Here is a 20,528-nt window from a genome sequence, read left to right on the forward strand (position 1 = left end):
ACACGTTGGTTTCAAAACTAGAGAAGTCTTTTGACGCTAATGAAATCTCACTGGCAGCTTTTCTCGATACTGAGGGAGCATTTGACAACGCTTCCCATGAATCTATAAAGAAAGCTATGTTAAATCGGGGGTTTGACATGTGCATCTCGAACTGGATACTTGCTATGTTGGATAATTGGTTAATCAAAGCCAATTTAGGAAGATCAACTTTAACGACAAAACCAACAAGAGGTTGCCCGCAAGGAGGGGTTTTATCTCCTTTATTGTGGTCTCTTGTAGTCGATGATCTTCTTAACAACTTAACAAACCTAGGATACGAAGTCATCGGGTTCGCTGATGACATTACTATTTTACTTAGGGGTAAATGCGGGTCTACCATTACTGATAGAATGCAATCCGCCCTAAACTACACACTTAAATGGTGCAAGCTGGAAGGACTAAACGTCAATCCTTCTAAAACAGTCATTATCCCATTTACAAGAAAGAGAAAATATAATATCGCAACTCTTAAGTTGGGAGAAACACAGTTGGTGCTATCCAAGCGAACTAAGTACCTAGGTGTAATGCTCGACTATAAGCTCAACTGGAATGACCATTTAGAGTATGCAATCTCAAAGGCAAATAACGCTCTTTGGGCTTGCAGCAATACATTCGGCAAAAAGTGGAGACTCAAACCGAGGATGATCCACTGGATATACTCAGCAATAGTGAGACCCAGAGTAACATATGCTTCGCTAGTGTGGTGGCCCAAAACTACACAAATATCAGCTCAGAAGAAGCTAGATAAACTACAACGTCTGGCATGTTTATCAACAACAGGAGCAATGGCCAGTGCACCATCCAAAGCCTTAGAAGCACTTTTATATCTTCTACCCTTGCATCAATATGTACAACTTGAAGCCGAAAAAGGTGCTCTTAGGCTCAAACGTGTTAAAATTTTTCAGGAAGGGGATTTGAAGGGACATTTTCAAATCCTCAAGAATTTTCAACTGAACACCTTAGTAACCATGAATGAAGATTGGATGGACTCTAGGACTAACTTCAGTGTTCCTTACAAAGTGATTGAATCCAATCGCAGCGAATGGGGAAAAGAAGGTCCTAAAGTTCTTCCAGGATCAGTCATTTTTTATACAGATGGCTCTAAAATGGGCTAATCTACAGGCGCTGGGGTCACTGGACCAGGAATCAATGTATGTTTTTCAAGCTAAAATAAATGCTATTTTAACATGCACAAATATTTGCTTAGCTAGGAAATATAAGTATGCCAATATCTGTATTTTCTTAGATAGTCAAGCAGCCCTCAATGCATTAAAAGCATACACATGTCAGTCGAAGTTGGTATGGGATTGTATTCAATCCCTACGACAACTAACTGCAACAAACGTTGTTAATCTATACTGGGTGCCTGGTCACTGTGGTATAGAAGGAAATGAAAAAGCCGATCTCTTAGCAAGAATTGGTTCTTCAACTGCATTCATCGGGCCGGAGCCATTCTGTGGGGTGTCTTCATCCTGTTTGAAATCTGAGCTCAGAGGCTGGGAATCAATGATGATTGATGCCAACTGGAGGGCTTACTCCAAAGCAAGACAATCTAAACTATTCATTACGCCATGCAATAGAATCACACGGAACCTACTCAGTATGAATAAAGCTGATCTGAGTACGTTAACTGGCCTGGCGTTTCTTGAAGAATTTATTTTCTCAAACTGCCGCCAAAATCACTAAAACAGCAAGAACTCGGGTTAGACTTGATAGATTTGCTGAACCTTTAGATTTACATGACAAAAAAAATTATATTACGAAAAAAAAAATTTACTACAGAAATACTTGGGGAACATCGCAATTGAATTCCATTAACTCTAATTATTTTCTAATTTCTTTTTTTAGTTTCATATTTCATATCACAATAGATCAAAATGTCTCTGGTCGCAGTGATGAGTCCACACAGAGGAAAATAATAGTTTCATATTTGCTACGTAGCTTGGCTTGACCACCCTGGGTGTTCCCTTAGCGATTTATTTTCAGCATACCGCGGAGGTTGCCTTGAAAGCGTAGAATTATTACGGTTTACGGTATTTGATTTTGCAAACACTTAAATCGATGGTTTCCGCGAATATACTATGACTACTGTGATGGTTTGTTTTTAGGTTAAGCTTTTATTTAAATTAGGCTTTTGATCCTGCAAATTTATTATCACCTTGAAAACAATAAAAAAAATATTTGATTGAACAAAAGGTTTGATTTGATAAAACAGAGATGTTCCTGTTTATAATTTGATAAAAACCTTTATGGAATTCAATAAAATGTCGTATTGTTTCAATAAAATCTGTTCATTTGTTTTAAGCAAACGATTTTATTGAATTAATAAGATGCTTTTATTGAAATAAACTGCCCAAAAAGCGTTGTCGGAAGAAGACCGTCGTAAATTGATTTTCAATTTTTGTGAAATAAAGAAAAACTCTAACAGTGAAGTGTTACACTATTCTAAAGATCTTGGATGTAAAAAATATTTTTATACATTATTGTCAAACTCTTCGAGAATGGAAATACCTTCAAAAGAAAATCCGGACGAAAATGCACTTTGCAAGAGCAAAGTTCGAGCGAAATTTGGGGCGGAAACGGCTGGTTGATCGGCGAAATAATATCGTAAGCTGGGCAACAAATATCCGATTGAATAAAAAATGGTGAACAAGCATCTGCAGGAAATGGGTTTAAAACCTAAAATATAAGTACTCTAAAAATGACAAAGTAGTGTTTTGGCCAGACCTTGCATTTGGATTTGCGACAAGGTAATATCGGGTTCATTCCGGAAGAATACAATCCTCAAAATGTGCCACAGATGCAGTTTGTTGAAACTTTCTGAGCAAATTTGAAGCGAATGGTCTACCATAAAGGTTACAGAGCAAAAAAAGTCGGTTGTTTGATAGAAAAATCAAGAAGGAGCTCAAAATGATTGACGACAAATAAATAAATAAGAATAAAATAAAAACAAACGAAACATCCGGAGTTCAGGAAGCTATAAAGCAAGTACCCCAGGGGATCAGGAAATCAGTGCGATGTGGAGCTGAGTTTTTCCTATGAGGTTTGTTAATGAGTTACATTACTTGAATAAACAAACAAGTATAGAAAAATAAATTGCACAAGATTTTAATTTGGAATTGAAAGTCTGTTGGGATTTCTTTCCTCATACGTTATATTGAATCGAAAACTCCATGAATTGAAACTTACGTTTCGATCTGGTATTGAATGTATAAACAAAGCTCAACTAAATACTAAATCAAAAACTTCTTCAAATCAGCTCTTCCACTTAGGCGCCCGAGAAAAGGTTGGGTCTCTCGCTCATCGAAGCCTTGCCGTGTCGCGCGCCACCAACAGGATTGCGGGCGTGTGAGTGTTGAAGCCTGCGATGCGACACACAGCGTGCATGCATTCACGGATCGCTGGCTTCCAATTCCTATTCAAACTCAACGTACGCTACGAACAGCACACAGCCGCAGTCGATCTCGAACCGTACTTGAGGGTGGACGCAATTTTCTTCACTCTTCGATATTAGTGTGATATTCCGCGGTATTCACGAGGTATGTTTAAAGTGATCGCAATTTACAGTAGGTACTTAGGTGAAGCGTGCTCAGTACCTTGTGAATATTATAGTGTGTCTGTAAGGTTATCAGGTGACATGTAGCCTCAGTGCTTTGCTAAAGTGGAAAATCGTTTGGTGGTGACTGTTTTTGTCTGAAAAGCTTTTAGCTTTTTTTTTTCGTGTGTTAGTTTGAAGAAAACAGACTAAAGCACCGAAAACACCTCGAAGAAGTCGATCAAGTCAATTTTGGCTGTTTGTTTGTTGTTATTGGTGTCTGCGAAAGACGATCGGAACGTTGTTTTAGTAACAGTTAAGGCTGTAGTAGTAGCGGTAGTAATAAAAGTAGTTGTCTGGTTCGGTAAAGTCGTGCGAGGCGGTGTTAAAAATTAAAATCGAATTTATTATTGTGCAATGTTGTTGTTTGCTCCACTCGTGATCGTTCAGTTGCGAGGGGGCCTTCGTTTTATTGTTATTACTATCGTTTATACACTTACAATAAATGAATTCAGCTACTAAGCAGAGCACCGACTCTGAGACGGGTACCCATCCCCTTAGTCGAAGGCTTCGTTGCTGCGTGTTGTTTCTTCTTCCGAATGGAAAATAAATTTGAATGATTAATCTACCCGTTACCGCTTGCCTATGATCGTTTTATTCAGACAAAAAGCGCAATAATTACCAGCAACAAAGTGAATTGATCCACTGTAAGTTGTTGGTAATTATTGATATGCAAATCAGTTGCAGTCGGAATTTATTAAGTGAAACTATCCAATCCATACGAACATTCAGCCAATTCAGTGACTTCAGTGAGCGGATTGTAGTGTAGAAAGCGAACTTGTCCTGGAGGAGAGGACGCATGACAGTGTCTACTTGAGTTACAAAGGATTATCGCCAACACTCGATGTGAAGAGTTTTCTACCGGTGGTTGTAGCCAGTAACGTGAGTCAGTGTATTGGAGTTTATTAACTGAAAAAAGGTGCTACAAGTAACAGCAGAGCCGTCTGTATTCACATCTGTAGCTATAGTAGCAACACGAAACTAAACCTTGGCTTGTAGATAGACGCGGGCAGCAAGAACCGCGTAAGTTAATTGAAATTGTGTTTACAAGCAGTTACTATAGTGACATTGGAATGTTTACGAGTAAATAGAATTATGTCAACAAGAACTAAACATAAAGGGTGTCTAATGTTATCAACATGCTTACATCGTATTTAGACACTTTTTCCGGAAAGCAAAAAAAAATATTTATCGATCTCTTTTCAAAACTCGATACTTCCCAAAGGAAACCAGCAGTATTTGATCGCCCGAAGATTTTTTACGCAATCCCGAGCAGATCAAAACCGGTTTTCAACGCAGCCAGTCTCGGTTTTTTGGCGTCCCTTAACTGCCGTTAAGGTCGTTTTTTTTTTATCAATTTCGTTCGCGGAAACTGGGAACATACCATAGTTGGTTTTGCAATCCGAATTCGAAATCCTTTTTCGTTGGTTTCAAGAGGTTTTACTTCACTAATTTTTTGGATGGGAAATTTTTTAAGCCTATACTAAAAACTTTACCTCTAGAGGACCACTATTGTATGCACCATTTTTTTCAACAACCTGTACAATCATAATTTTGTTGAAATGCTTTATGTCTAAAATTGTTTTTTCAAGTTCATTAGTCATGACTAATGAACTTTGGAGCAGACTTCGATCTTATCAGCTTTTCCGATTAAGTTAATGACATTTTATTTTTGTTTATAGGTCGATAAACTTTGCTTAAAACAGTTATGTATCACCTAATAAATGTATGATAGAGCAAAAATGATAGTATATTCATTCTCCGGAAACTGCACTACCATCATCTCACTTCACCGATGAATCATTTCGTCCACCGTGAACACACCTCAAAGCGCTAGAACAGCTAGTATATAACCCGAGACTTGTAGGCATTCATTAGCTGAACTCACTTTGTGCAATGCGAATCTGGTGTGGTACCTGCCTTCAATCAATATGCACAAAATTACAAACTCGTTGCCGCCGCCATCGTCGCCGCTGCCACGCCACGGTCTGTGCGTCTCGATCGGAATTAGCCTTGATCCGCGGACAGTTGGTGTGTAGTTGTGCTTTGTTCTCACACCATGTGCTCGCGAGCATTCTCACCGACCAGACTTCGGATTTGATTGTTTCAAAACAACAATCGTTCCGAACGTTCTGGAGATCGGTAATGAATTTTCCACACCCCCCGCAGCAGCAGACATGACGGAAGTTTGGTTGAAATTCGTATGAGCGGGTGAAATTGGGCGGAAATTGAGAATTGTTTCGGCATATGCTTTTTGACTCTATATTTCACCGGTGGGATAAAGAATTGAAGCTGATTCCGGAGCAGAACGTGTAGAAAACAATTTAATAAATTTCGTTGTCTTGTTCCAATCTACCGCGACAGTTAAAACATAAATGGAAAACAACTTTATGAACAGCTGTCTGTCTTAAAAAAAACGTTCCCAGCCATCGTTCAACACCGTGAATCGCTATGGAAGCATAGAATAAGCAATAATTCTAATCGAACAGATTCATGCATTCCAGTCTGCTGTAGGTAGCAGGAAACAAAGAAGCAACCATTTATAACTTACTTCTGGTGCTCAATCAGCCTGATGAACTCGGGCCAAAAGCAAAGCAGTCACTTATGCGTGAAGCACTAAATATGTTTCCCCTCTAGACTAGTCCCACCCGGCCGAGTTTTGAAAAAGAGAAAGGCGATAGGCCGGAACAACACTGTCAAAAACGGCATGTGGTAGAACTGGGCAACTTGTTTTACTACCTTCGCCACGAACCGAAAACACAGACAAGTGAAAGGGGCGCAACACTGATATTCTAAGAGCTAATCCGTGAAGCATGCGTCTGTCGTGTTTTGAGGTTTCGACACAGAAGGGTAAAGTGGCGACTTTCTTGTCGGCATTAATCATGATTTAAAAATGAAATATGCTAACCGCACTTCTAGATATCGGTGACGTTCTTTTCCGTAAGAAGATAAAGTTCGGCGGTATTTTTCTTTGTGACCAAAGTGGGTCTGCATAACAATAGGTAATTAGTTAATACTGGTGTAATGAGTAGTTCGAGGGGCAATACCCCTTACGAAAGTAAAACCTACTTACTTATCGTAATCCTCCTTCGCGAAGTATTGATTCGTTCTCGTTCTCAAAATGCCCAAATTGAAATCTTCAACGGCGGTCAAGCGAGAGTAATTAATTATTTCATGAGGTTTGTAGGTTAAGGGTTGCATGTTTAGGCAGCATAACTGGGTGAATTTGAATTAGCATCTTAACCCCTGGTGAGTCATGAGTATTTGGGTGCTTTGGGTGCTCTAGAAAAAAAAAAACAACGGATTGTTATTGCCTACTTTTGACGAAGTAGATTATTATCAAAGGGCTATGTGCCACGATTAGTGATCCTAACTAAATGAAATTTAAAATGAAGCAAGCCGAATAGTTTATACATGAATAATAATGTGATAGAGTTTGGGTTTCAAAATCGCAGAGGCGAAATAATGTGACTGATCTTATAAGGGTACAAACCGAAGGCGTTTCTATACCGAATGACCTGAAAATGCGCAAAAAATAATTTCGGTCATTTTTGGATAGAATGAAACTTTGCGCACGTACAGACTTAACAAATTTAGTATTTTCTACGAGTGGTCAAATTTTTGAAGTGGAGTAATTTTCTAAAAAAAGCATATGCGTTTTGACATCCTATTCAAAGCTTTATAGCTCAGAAACCTTTGGTTGTACAGAAAGACAGGCTGAATTGTAAGGAAATAGTAATGATTTACGATAAACATACACCGTGAAAAAAAAATTAGATCAAACTAAATTATAAATGGATATTAAATTTCAATTTTGTTTTTATTTTTTTTTTGAAATTTTTGGTGAAAAGTTCAGGATGGAGAAATGAAAGACTTTTTTTTATTAAAAGTTCAGTTCAAAACGAAAAATTAATTCCTGAACTACGCTTGATGTAAAGATTGTGTCAAATTTTAAATTTTCATTAGAGTTAAGCAAGTTTTGAGCGAAAACGGCGATATTCCAATGTTGTTATTATTTGTTTTGTAAACTGACTCCGAACCAATCACGGGTGCTGTATTTTCCTACTATGAACCTAACAATTCCAGTATGTTCGAATCTCAGTAAAAAGCATCCCGTTTCCTCCGTTTGGTGCGTTCAAATCAAATAATACCAACAGCTGTTTATGGCAAAAGTGTTTCGATAGAATCGAGATTTTAAGTAAAAATTGTTGCTTATTTCATAGCAGTAATTATTTTGAATATTTCATGAACGACAATCGTATAAGAGACATTATTAATCATTAACGATATCGCATGTATTAAACTCACAAGTACTGTAGTACAGAGATGGGAAAAACTTATATTCACTGCTTCAATCGAAAATAGGGTCGTTCTTAAAAAGACGGTTGGTTTTAATTTCTACAAATCTGTGAATTATTCGAATTATGCCTTCTGTCCCGTTTTCTTCGGAAACAGAACAGCTAGGATAGGAGCTTATTCAATTCCCTAGAATTGTGAATTGCCAACCTCAGATGACACAGAATGATTCTCGGTTTTACAAATAATTCTAGCAGCGTAACTTCCAACACTGCTGCAGCAAGGTATTTTATAGCATCCTCCAGATAGATAGTTACTCCAGCCCCAACGCGCTTCCATTACACAGCAGACGATAAGTTCAAACTACCGGAAACGATTCAAAATATGATATCGAATCGATCAGAAGTTAGTACCAAAATAATCAGTATGGATTACTGGTTACACTGCTTTAACGATAGCAACGTTCTGAATATTATTACCAATACCAGTACAAATCATCATGATAACACTAGCACCGGTTAATACTTCATAAGTGTAATGATTTTGACCCGTCCAATACATTAACATTTGCTTGAGCACTATATGCGTTATGAACAACACACATCCGTTGTACTGGTTCCAAAATAGTACAAGAGATGCGCTAACTTAACACAATATTGAAGTGGTTCCGCACCATCCAACTTTTGCGTGTACGGAGACGACTAACGCAACAGTTAAGCGGGTCCGTAAAGAAATAAAGGAATGTAAAAAAAGGGACAGACTTTGCTGCGCATTATTTGTAGTATACATTACGCACGTTGTGCGCGAAGAACATTAGTTTTTCATCAACTGTATAACCGTCAACAAGCGAAGAAGCATATCGTTAGGGTGGCACCGGAGACAATCGGCATACCGGCCAAGTTTAGACTCCCGTAAGCTTACTGTTATCTTAAAAACTAGCCGAACACTTGTGATCCGAAGTTGAAGCTAGAATAGAGCTGTTACGAAATACACCAGCTTGAAGTAAATAGTTTCATTCCTCCTGCAAATTACAATTCCAGTACAAATTATAGTCGACCTTTCTCAGTGCCACCAAATTTGTCTTGAAGCAATGTTGATATTCACTACCATGCAAATTATGAAATGTGCGGTTCTAAATTTTTTCCAAGCGAGCAAGCAAGCAAACAAGACATGACGATCGTACACATACGCTACCGGTACACTCACAGCTATTAACAGTGGCCAAATAGCTGAGAGCAAGTGAGACGCAACAGATCCGGACAAAATTACTACCATGTTGGAACCTGTTCAGCAATACTGTGCAGTCCGCCGGTCTGTCCGTCTACTATGAAATGCTGCGATCGAATAAGTCGCCTGCTCAGTCTTGCTGCACTAAAATCAGCTGCTACCAGACATGCCAGATTTGATAAAAAATTATCGGCACTTCGAAAAAATGACGCACCGAGAGGTAAAAGTCTCTGGACACATTTTGAGCAAGTCTTGCAAATATAAGGTAACTCTGACAAAAATCTGCAGAAATTATGAAAAAACTGTAAATATCTGTGAATCAATAAAAATTTGCAAACGAATGCAATCTGCATATTGCAGACATTTACACAGCTGCTCTTTTGGCTGTTGGTCGATCCAGTTTTCAGTAAGAGTCAAGCGTCCTCTTGCTGCGGTAATCAATTATACACTGAAGATTCTTCAGTGAAGAATCAATTTCCGCATGCTAGTTTTTTTATGTAACTACTGAGAGTTAAACTTCCTGTTGGCGTGTCTTTGTGGATTATAACGGATAAAATAACAACTACTCTGTTATTAAGTCAATCATTTGTAGACCTTAGCTTCGGCTGTGTTGGGTAAGAAGGCTTTGTTTCAGCTCTGATTGATCGAAAAATGCGCGCAACAAGGGCTCATTTCAAGATGGCTTGACAAAGTATTTTTTTTTTAATTCTTTTAGCACCAATATTTAGTGGTTAATTTGTGGTTTCGAAACCCAATTTGTGGTAATTTGTGGTTGAGTAATTTCTGAGAAGTTTTCAGAAAACTGAGTCAAGCCAAACAGAAAACTGAGAAAATGATTCCGCTTCAAATGAATCGGACAACGATGATATATACATCAATCGAAAGCTCTTAATTTGTGGTTCACGAAAATGTAATTTTTGTAGGCATAGTTCATATTAAAATAATTAAAAAAACTATTATTTAAATTTGTGAACATTGTTTACCTCTTGTTGTCAACACCGTTCGTACGCGGCGTTGGATGAGCATAGTACTGGCACCTGCCGATGTTAGTGCTAGTGGGTTATCTAGAACATATCGACAGGTCGTTTTTTACGCGGGGGATGAGTTCCAAATTTGTATGGGCCCGCGTAAAAAACAACTTTTTTGAGTTGCAAATATAACAAAGAAAACCGTCCTAAAACGTTAAAACATCGTTATAATATGATAGTGGCCAATCTAGAGACCAAAATTCAATATTTTGAATTCTAACTGTTTACACCAATAATTGTGATTTTTTCAAAAACTGATATATGATCACTCGTGGCCTAAAACGGAAAACGTGATTGAAATGAGGTCGATATCTTGTACCGTTTTTGAGTAATGGAGGAAAGCAACCCGCGTAAAAAAATCGCGTAAAAAGCGACTTTACTGTATACGACATACAGTTGTCGCTGCCGTTGAAAGCTTTTTTGTTTTATTATTCAGGGGGTAGTTGTAGTAGCATATTCCTGAGGCGAGAAAATATCGAATTTTAATTATAGTCAGGACTCACACCTTTGGGCATTTACCATGCGTTTCAACCGTTTCCTACAGTTCTAAGGCCCATTCCCAACCTTCAGGCATCATTCCGGTTTCTAAAATACCCAACAGTCGAATACAGTTGCGTAGTTGGTTACCAAAATTTTATTATATTTATCGAAACAAAAAATTGTTCTTTATTATTATCAGGCTGTGATTTATCCCAAGAGTTAAAACGTATGTGCTAATAGATTTTAACATATAATAGATTTTGTATGAGAAAGTCCAGATCACACCCCTAGGTGTATTAATTTAAGTTTTTGTTTTCAAACAATCGGTAAACGGCAAAACTACATTTCCGGAAATGATTCGACCGAAGACCGAGAAAATTACGCTCGCATGTCTACGTAAAACTTCACTTATTTTGAGGAAATTTACGTAAAACACACGGAGGCTTGTCAACTACAAATATCTGCTAATTGATCCACATTTGTATTTCGCAGCAAATCTGCACATATAGTATCCCTGCTGTTTACATACTGTTTCACCTAGAAATACTCAGAGGAAGAGATTCGCGGTGAAAAAAATCGCCAATTCGGCAACTGGGTTTCATATGTCAGAGGTGCCAGATCTCTTCTCAAAGCGCAATGTTTACTAACATTCGACTTGTATAATCGGTGGTGACGGTGAAAGTCCCTAAGAACAGTGAAGTGCTTCGCGAAAACTGTTAAGGTGATATATTTTATGTTTATGTTTAATTTTATACACCTTCACTTATTTCGTTACCTATACACAAGGTTTGTTGAACTCCGGGTAAAAATCACTCACAGCATTCTTAATTCATTCATTGGCAATAGAACAAAAATCGTATAGAAATAAACACGTTCTTTTTTGTACCTGATTGCAATACCTCTTAATGTGGAGTTACCTTTCTTGTTCGTTTGGCTCCAATTTTGACGGTTCGTTTGGCTCACCGCATATCTCTCCCTCTGAGTATCTCTAGTTTCACCATACTCATCACTACACGAAAGCTTTCTGAGAAAAAATCATCTTGATGGTCTACCAGCGCCGCGTACGGTCGGTGTTGACAACAAGAGGTAAACAATGTTCAAAAGTTTAAATAATAGTTTTTTAATTATTTTATTATGAAGTATGCCCACAAAAACTACATTTTCGTGAACCACAAATTAAGAGCTTTCGATTGATGTATATATCATCGTTGTCCGATTCATTTGGAGCGAAAACATTTTCAGAGATGGCTTGACTCAGTTTTCTGAAAATTTCTCAGGAATTATTCAACCACAAATTACCACAAATTGGATTTCGAAACCACAAATTAACCACTAAATATTGGTGCTAAAAGAATTAAAAAAAAAACTTTGTCAAGCCATCTTGAAATGAGCGCAACAAGGCTCTACATTTTTCAAAAGTACAATAGTTACAATCAAAAAATCACGATTAATAATTTAACAGATAATTACTGTAAGAATGGATGAAAACCACTGAAAACTGACTAAGTTTTAAGCATTTGAAAGTGGATAAAGTGAAGCTTTCGATGTTCTCAGTTTTTTTGAATTGTACCCCAATATATGTTGCCGTAAGAAGTAATTATATGTCAAAAAGTTTAGGATGGAGAAATGTGAGACTAATTTTTGCTAAAAAGAGCAGTTCCGCAAAAAAAATCCCAATTTTGCTTATTATATTTTTTAAATAATCATTTTTAATTTGCCTGCAAGTTTGCTCAGATGTGCTAAGTGCTGTTGATTTTTTTTAAATCACGAATAATATTTGAAAAGGATTTATGTATGAAGGGTATTGAAAATTACAAATACTTTTATCGTCAGAACGGTTTGATTGATCGATGTTACATCTTCGGCAAAGTTGTTGGCAAGGCTGAAAAATTTGTCGACGCTACAAACGAAAATGACAAAAACAGCATTTTCACAGTCTCAAGTTGAAAACGGCCTTCAGTGTCACCGGCGCCAACTTTCAAAGAAAAATCGATTTTTTTTTATTTGAGCCGCATCATGAAGTCGACTGCGACTGCGCCATAATTATTGCAATGTTTTTTGCAAGTGGGAGAGAACTTTTCGAACATTCGGACCTCCCAAATTTTCGTTCGTTCTCTATAATTTTAAAAGGGGATCGTTACCTAGTATGGGTTCGCTCAACTGAAAATTTATTGTGGATTGCTAGTTTTACCCTCTGACCTCCCTCAGATACTTTTTTGTGACGTGTTAGTTTCAATTCCCCTTTTTCTGCCTCTAATTGTACTACCTGATGGAGTGGTAGCAGATGCAGAATTGCACCTAAGGCTTTCAATAGAGCACTTTGGTTTTGGGCCATACGTTATTCTTGGTCTTATTATTGGCTGATATAACCAATAGATACATGGCCTTAATCACAATTTTCTGCCGGTGGCTTTGCTACACGCCCAGATGTGCATTCCAGCTGAATTTCTGATCCAAAACCACTCCAAGGTGTTTGGTCTCAGTAGAAAACATTAGTATAGTCTCACCCAATTTCAGACTATCGAAGTTATACCTTCTTTTCTGAGTGTAGAGAAGAATTACAACATCATCGTCGAATCCGACAACTTCGAAACCTTGTTCAGTCAAGTTTCTAAGCAGTTGTTCTATAACCAGTGACCACAGCAGAGGTGCGAGAAGTCCACCTTGCCGGCATCCCTTTGTGACGTAAAACTTCATCTCTCAGGAAGTTCGGCTACATAGGGATGTAAAATGAAAATCTAAAACCGGAAAAAGTAAAAAATATGTTCAGTTGGTCACCGTGGTTCTGTATTTAGCGATGTCGGTCGGCTAGCTCTCCTACACGGTTGTGATGTCGGGTTCGATTCTCGATCAAGTCAAGGATCTTTTCGAGCTAGTAATTTTCTCTTATCCTACAACATGCAAAATGTGCCGAAAACAATATCGATAAGTGGCCATCCACAACTATTTTGAAACCCGATCGATAAGGGGCCATCCACAACTATTTCGAAACGTATATATTTTCAATTTCAAAATGGTTGCGCTTAATTGCTTGCCCCGGTGTACCTTATATAAAAGAATTAGATTCTAAAAAATTGAAGTATTAAATATCATAAACATCGTCATTTCATCTAATTACATTATATTGCATTAATTGGCATAGCTTAATGCGGTGAATGATTGTAGAAATAACTTAGCATCGTGTATAGCTGATATTGCATGCGCAAAGCGCATTTGGCTTCACTAAATGACACGTGTACTTTTGTGATAATGCGATAATATTTAATTTTTTTTCCTTTTTCAGAAAATTTTGCCTATTTAAAAAAACTTATTTCGAAAAAAATCTGAAATGACTGATTTTTTTTTATTTCCAATTTCCTTTCACAATTCAATATTTTCAAATGGAAATTGAGACAATTTTCTGAAAACCATCTATTGACAACTTTCCTCTAACTCTTGTTATTACCACCGAACGGTCATGGTCTCAGAGGTAAAAAATGTGAACTAAGGTAAAGTCCTGATTAATGTTTAACGCGTCCCTCTGTCAAACAAACCATCTGGAAAGTTTAGTTTGTACGGCGGCAATTGGGTAACCGGAGGTTCGTGTTGGACTAACCATGGACAGCGCGTAAATGTCTCTCCTTTCGGTCCACCATGGAGTTGGTGGCCCTTCTTAACAACATATACGTGCAAGTTACCGAATTAGCAAATTTGATTTCATTGTCAATCTATTTGCATTCTTAGGTAAGGCATTGAACTGATGGTGTTTACAAACTACTTATATACATACACATACGATAAAAGTTTGTTATTTTTTTATATTTCGACTTCGGACAGAATGTAAATGCAATTCAATTAAAAAAAAATTGTTGAGTTTTGGCAATAAGCCTTTTTTTATTTTCAATGTGTGACCCTCGATATTTTACTTCCTTACTGATTATGCCAAAATTCTTCATATTCAATTATTTCGTTCATAAAGACTTCAAGCAAGTTTACCGATCCAGAAGGCTATTTAAAGTTTAAAGTCTGCTGAACACCGAAGAGCAAAAAAAACAAAAACTAAGAAAAGAAGGTTCTTCAAGCGTCTATCGCGACTGCTGTCGTGGACTGGACGTGTGTTGTATTGATCAACCGAATTGCGCAATAGTTGCCGCAAGCAAAACCGCCGACGTTAAGGACTTTGCCGTCCGTTTAGGTGTCCCGTGCTTGAGCAAGCTTTTTTTATGGGCATACTCGACCAGATTGGGTGTACTTCCTGCAAGCCAAGCTCTCCGTTTTGCGTCCACTTATGCACGACCACGCCGGGGTTGATCTTGTCGGTCTCACCGGCGCGGCGATAGATTCGAACGGGTTAGTAGTGGGAATTGATGAGGAGATTAACCGGCTTTTAGCCTCAACCGAGCCATGAATTGCAACATTATGGCAGGTTCATGTGCCGCCGTGCAAACGTGCCACGGAAAAAAATCACAAGAAGGTTGTATGCAAAGCCACGACCGCAAGGTTGAAGTAGAATACTTTTACAAGAAAGATAACCTGGCTGCTTGCGTGTCAGTCATTTTTTCTAGTAAATAAACGTTGATCTTCATTGGCAGTATTGTAATTTCTTTTTGTCTTGCAAATGAGAAGTTGAAGTGCTGCCGAATTGTAATATGCACATTTAATACGACATCATTAAACGGGAACGGAACAAAGGCTACGGTTATGCAGAACGCGAATGCCGGCGCGATGCGATTCGCCCTACCGTGGTGAAATGTACAACTCTTTTTAAGGCGAAGTAGAGCTATACATTTCAACAGATTTCGTCTTGCCGAATCGCATCGCGCCGTTATTTGCGTTCTGCATGACCGTAGTCAAACACTAAGCGGCGCAAACACGTAATAATAGTCATAGTATGCATGTAGATGAAGATAATTAACTTTGGATTATAGCGCAAAACGAGAAAATATTAACTTTTCAAATAATCATTTGTGTTCTTCAAATTTCAGTTTTTCAATTTAATATCCGATGAAATGTTTGTTTATTATCTGATGAAGCTCTTATATAGGCCAAATGATGCATTCCCAATTTACTAGGTCCATACCTCTGCCGACCGTGCTTGGGAAAGCGCGGTATAACGACCAATCAGAGGTCGAATTTTGTGTTTTGACAAGGCTTAAGAGTTTTCAATAGTACAATAGTTCGAATGATAAAATTGCAATTTCATCCATTTGGTAGGAATCTTAGAAGATTTTCTAATCGATTGCTGCAAAAACGAAGGAAATCCATCGAAAACTAACCGATTTATTAGCATTTGAAAATTTTCTCACTTTTTTCAGTTTTAGATTTTCATTTTACATCCCTATGTAGCCGAACTTCCTAAAAGAAGTATTCTAATTCAAAATTAAATCTTCATTCATTCATTTGTTGTCCTTATAAGGACAATTGTTCAATTTATCATAGGATGTAGTGTTTATCTTACATCTCTGTGTTACCTTGATAGTGAGGACTAAGACGCACGGTCAACACAATGAGAAAGGTGTTTTCACATTGAAAACTAGACACGGCTTTTCCTGGAGGAAGTGTTGGCAAATGCATCTACCGCTAATACCACCGCTATCATACGAAAGCGCGTCGTTTCATGTGGGGAATATCAACAACGAAAAATGACGCGCGTCTAAGCATAACCCGAACTGTTTCGCCGTGCTGCTCCCATTTACCTTTACATCGGCCTCAGGGAAGTACCGGCTGCATCTGCATCTACCGCTGAGGCTGTCACTATACTGCTATTGGTACCAAAAGCTATTAACTCTTCAAATAAGTGTGTTATTTGTTTTCAAAAGAACAATTGTTCAATTCAAAATCGGATTTACGCAATCGCATCTCTGTAATATTACGTAATAACGGCTTAAGCAGTAGCGCCTATTTTAATCAGTCAAAGAAAACAGGCCTCAAACTCATGCATTTTGATCAATATTGACAATTTCAATGATGGAAACGAAAACTTTGATTGTCTAGCTGCCTTACGAATATAAGTAAAACCGTTATTCACAAAGAAATCTGTGAACAATTGCAATTGAAACAAATCGACCTATATTGCAGCCATTCAGGAGCCACTTCGGGTGCTGAAAAAAAAAACGCCTGCAAAACAGATGGAAACTGCTTAAAATAGGTTCGGGGTGATTGGAATAGTGTCCCTCAATTCGTAACTTTGATTGACGATTGTCAAAGTTTGCTAACTTAGTTTTACAATCTGAAAACAAGTTCTGATAGAGAAAATGATAGCGAACAGGTTGATATACTTCAGTTTGAGTTTCACCCAACACATTTCGAGTATTTCGTCTGAATACACAGGCGGTTCCTAAAGCTGCTTAAAATATGTTCCCTACCCTAATATTCTTCTGAACAAACTGATACAACTTTCCCATTAGGCCTCTGCCATAATAGACGCGAAAAGCGACGCGAACCGATTCGCTCAGCTGTAGGTTAATGTACAGCCATCAGTAGAGCTGTACATCAACCTACGGCCGAGCGAATCGGTTCGCGCCGCTTTTTGCGTCTACTGTGGCAGAGGCCTTAGAGAAAGTTGCTGGCTGATGTATTCACCTCATGCAAGCCTGCTGCTGATGCTTCCCGCTACCACACTGAAACAGCATTTTAGTGAAGGGAGTGTCGTTGCGTCAGCTGACCCTGCTACTGTCGATGCCGATATACCCGCTGCAACAGCTACGCTATGCGTAGCCATGCCACAGTTGTGGCCGCTATACGCTGGCCCAACTGCCGAGCAACTGCAACGCTATCCGTAGCCATGCCACAGTTGTGGCCGCCATTGGTATCCGCTGTAACTGCATCTGCTGGCCCTGCTGCTATCGATGGTGAGATCCGCTGAAACTGCTACGCTTATTCGCAGCCATGCCACAGTTGTGGACGCTATCCGCTATCGATGGTACCCACTGCTCGCTCCCGCTGCTGCTAAGGGAGGACTGCTGTCGTCGCTGTTCAGAACTATTATGAGCGGCTTCGACTAAAACAGGCTCTCATATAGGGATTAAAATAGCAATGAATTATTTTACGTACGTGGTGGAATGATATAACTTGAAAAATATGTGTGACTTCATTCTGGTTCAGAGCGATCATTTGATAAGCTCCACCTCTTTTTTCAGTTTCTAAAGTTTTTCCTCAGTTTCGTAGCACGGATGCACAAAAATGATTTCTTGTGAACATTCTGTCGAGCCGGACCGATAGCACTCTCATTGAAGCAACAAAATAACATGTTTTGTGTCGTGTTGTGCAGCTTGGTTGAAGAAAATGTTCCCGTCCCCATGTCGCATGTAAGCAGATTATTGCGTTCAGTAGACAGTAGATAGTGTATCCAGCGAATAAACACCGATGGTGCTCTCACACACGCAACGGTTTTAACCCGTATCTTATTGCGGTTTGTAACATCAAGCGATTTCGTTTGCTCGCTGTTGCGTGTTGCATCATGTTGCAACTTGGCAGCTGGGAGACGACGAAATTCTGTTTATGCTGATTGATTGAATCGACTTCATATTAGCTCTGCATAGCCGAACTAACTGCTTTTGTGAATGCGTACTAACAGGGCAGTTTATTATTCAATGTCGGTTATGCTGATCGCAGCCTTTGCGCTGCCCCTACAGTGGGGGGTTTACTAAAAAAAGTAAAAATTAGACAACTACAACAGAATTTGATTGCATCCCGCACAGAATGTCTGCTTGTGTTGATGCCAGAAAATTATTAACCTTCAATTATTTTTTTATTTGCCTTGAAAAAAGCATGTTGCGGTTCAAAATCGGTTGCTAATTACAACCATTGAGCTGCCCTAACATTGGGGGAATTAAGATACACGGACAACATGCACTGTGGAAGCTATTTCACATTCAGTAAATTAGACGGGTGCGACAAATTTAAATTGTTAGGATGCAACACAGAATGCTTGCTTGCGTTGACAAAAATTATTACCTTTCAATGACTTGTTTATTTGCCTTCCAAAAGGCATTATGATTTCCAAAATTGGATTTCCTGATGGCAATCTTCATGCTGCCCCAACACGGGGGGAATAATGGCTGTCTGGCGACACACGCTGAGAAAAACCGCGCTGCTTCTGAGACGTGGTGACCAACCACAGGGCTAGAACTGCTGCTAAGGAAGGACGACTGCTGTTGTCGCTGTCTAGAACTATTAAGAGCGGCTCCGGCTGGAACAGGCTCTTATATAGGCCAAATAGCATGTTTTCAATTGCAAGGTATATGATCCTGTCGACCGTGCTTGGGAAGCAAGCATATAACGACCAATCAGAGGTCGAATTTTTCGTTTTGACAAGGCTTGACTATTTTCAATAGTACAATAGTGTGAATAATGATATTACAATTATCTTATTTTGGGAAGAATCTTAGAAGATTTTCCAATCTATTGCTGAAAGAACGAAGGAAATCCATCGAATACTAACCGATTTATTAGCATTTGAAATTGGACATATTTTTCACTTTTTTCGGTTTTAGATTTTCATTTCACATCCCCATGTAGCCGAACTTCCTGAGAGAAGAATTCTACTTCAAAAGTTGCAATTATAAATTTCTCTACGTCGACCGCCAAAGGTCAGGTCGCCGCTAAATGCTCGTAACATAATTATATCGGCCGCGGATTTCAAATGGTTAGTTTGCAACTATCTCTCTCACCAACACTCATCCGCGCCAAAGTTGCAAAATTGCATAACCAGATGCCTAGCCTAGCCGCAAACCAGAAGTTGTTCGGGATGCATTGAGACGCGCGCTGAAGAGTGGTTAAATATGAGCAGGCAGGCTGCAACTTTGGTGTCGCTATAACTAACGCGAATGATAATAACGCACCACACCCCGGTTCATATATGCGAGCATGGGGCGAGGCAGTGACAGACACCCAACAGCTACTACTGACACATATAGTCAACATGGATTGCCCCAAGGCTTTCCAGGGGTTGTTGGGACATTATGGATTATCTCACAATCTGTGAGTTGTTATCTCGATGTAGGGTTGTTTTTTCGTAGTAGAATGATTGTAGATATGTTTATGATTACACAAATGAGACTCATTTATTATTTAGTAATTAAATTTAGAAAGCCTAGAGTTGACAGATTGCAAATTATTAGAATTTAATTTTATGTTTCGAGTTTCATGTAAAACTCAACACTAATATTAACCGAACTTTCTAGCCAGTCATTACGAAAACAAACACCGGAAGTGAACAGGACGGGGTTCGCTCGGTGTCATTGCCCTCCAATCCAAGTGCATCAACCTGACCCCATGCGGGGGTACAACCTAAAGATTGGAATTTATTGTCGCCCCATAGTACATTGTACACACGACTGTGACTGGCTGGACTTTACTTCCTCCTATCCTGCACAGAAGCGATCGGGAATAAACCAGCAAAACTGCATGAATGAAGTCGACCAATGAATTGTCTCGAAACACGCGAATAAACCATAAAAAGCACATTCGTTTTTGTTCTTTTGTTCTACTTTACTCGCAGCGCCTAGTAAAAATAGTTTTACGTGTTAACGTGGAGCAAAAGTCTTTATTGGGCGGATTGCTTTTAACACTGCTTTAAATAATGGACGTTTTATTTGATTTCCCAGTTCATTAGTTTGTTTTAAGTGACGAAGATTCAGAGATATGCAGAATTCTGCGTTGATGTTTTTAAGACCCCTAAACAGCATGTTGAAGTGGTAGCAAGGTTGTAAATTATCACTCGCGCTCATCTTTCCGCAAGTCGATAGCTCATTTAAAGGGAACAATTCTAAACAACTTCGTATGACGAAGCTCTTAAGCAGTGAAGGAAATGAAATGATTTTGAGCTGATTGTTTTTTCATCTTGAGTTGTGCACATCATGAAGTGCACAGTTCATGACTAA

At 38.7% G+C, this 20,528-nt stretch overlaps 1 protein-coding gene across 9 annotated transcripts in view; it reads left to right on the plus strand.

The window, feature by feature from the left end:
- The first annotated feature begins 3,467 nt into the window (after positions 1-3,467).
- The window catches only part of LOC129721177 (CD151 antigen-like), a 56,329-nt gene continuing 39,268 nt past the window's right edge, over positions 3,468-20,528 (plus strand). Inside the window, exons 1-2 of one of the 9 annotated variants that reach the window (XM_055673446.1) lie at positions 3,473-3,578; positions 4,367-4,657. The gene's annotated coding sequence lies outside the window, so the exon portion shown is untranslated. Of the gene's footprint in view, positions 3,606-4,236; positions 4,658-20,528 lie in introns of all 9 variants that reach the window. The other 8 variants (XM_055673441.1, XM_055673450.1, XM_055673444.1 and 5 more) reach the window with 8 other exon arrangements.

This window comes from Wyeomyia smithii, chromosome 2 (genome assembly GCF_029784165.1).
Source record: "Wyeomyia smithii strain HCP4-BCI-WySm-NY-G18 chromosome 2, ASM2978416v1, whole genome shotgun sequence".
NCBI lineage: Eukaryota > Metazoa > Arthropoda > Insecta > Diptera > Culicidae > Wyeomyia > Wyeomyia smithii.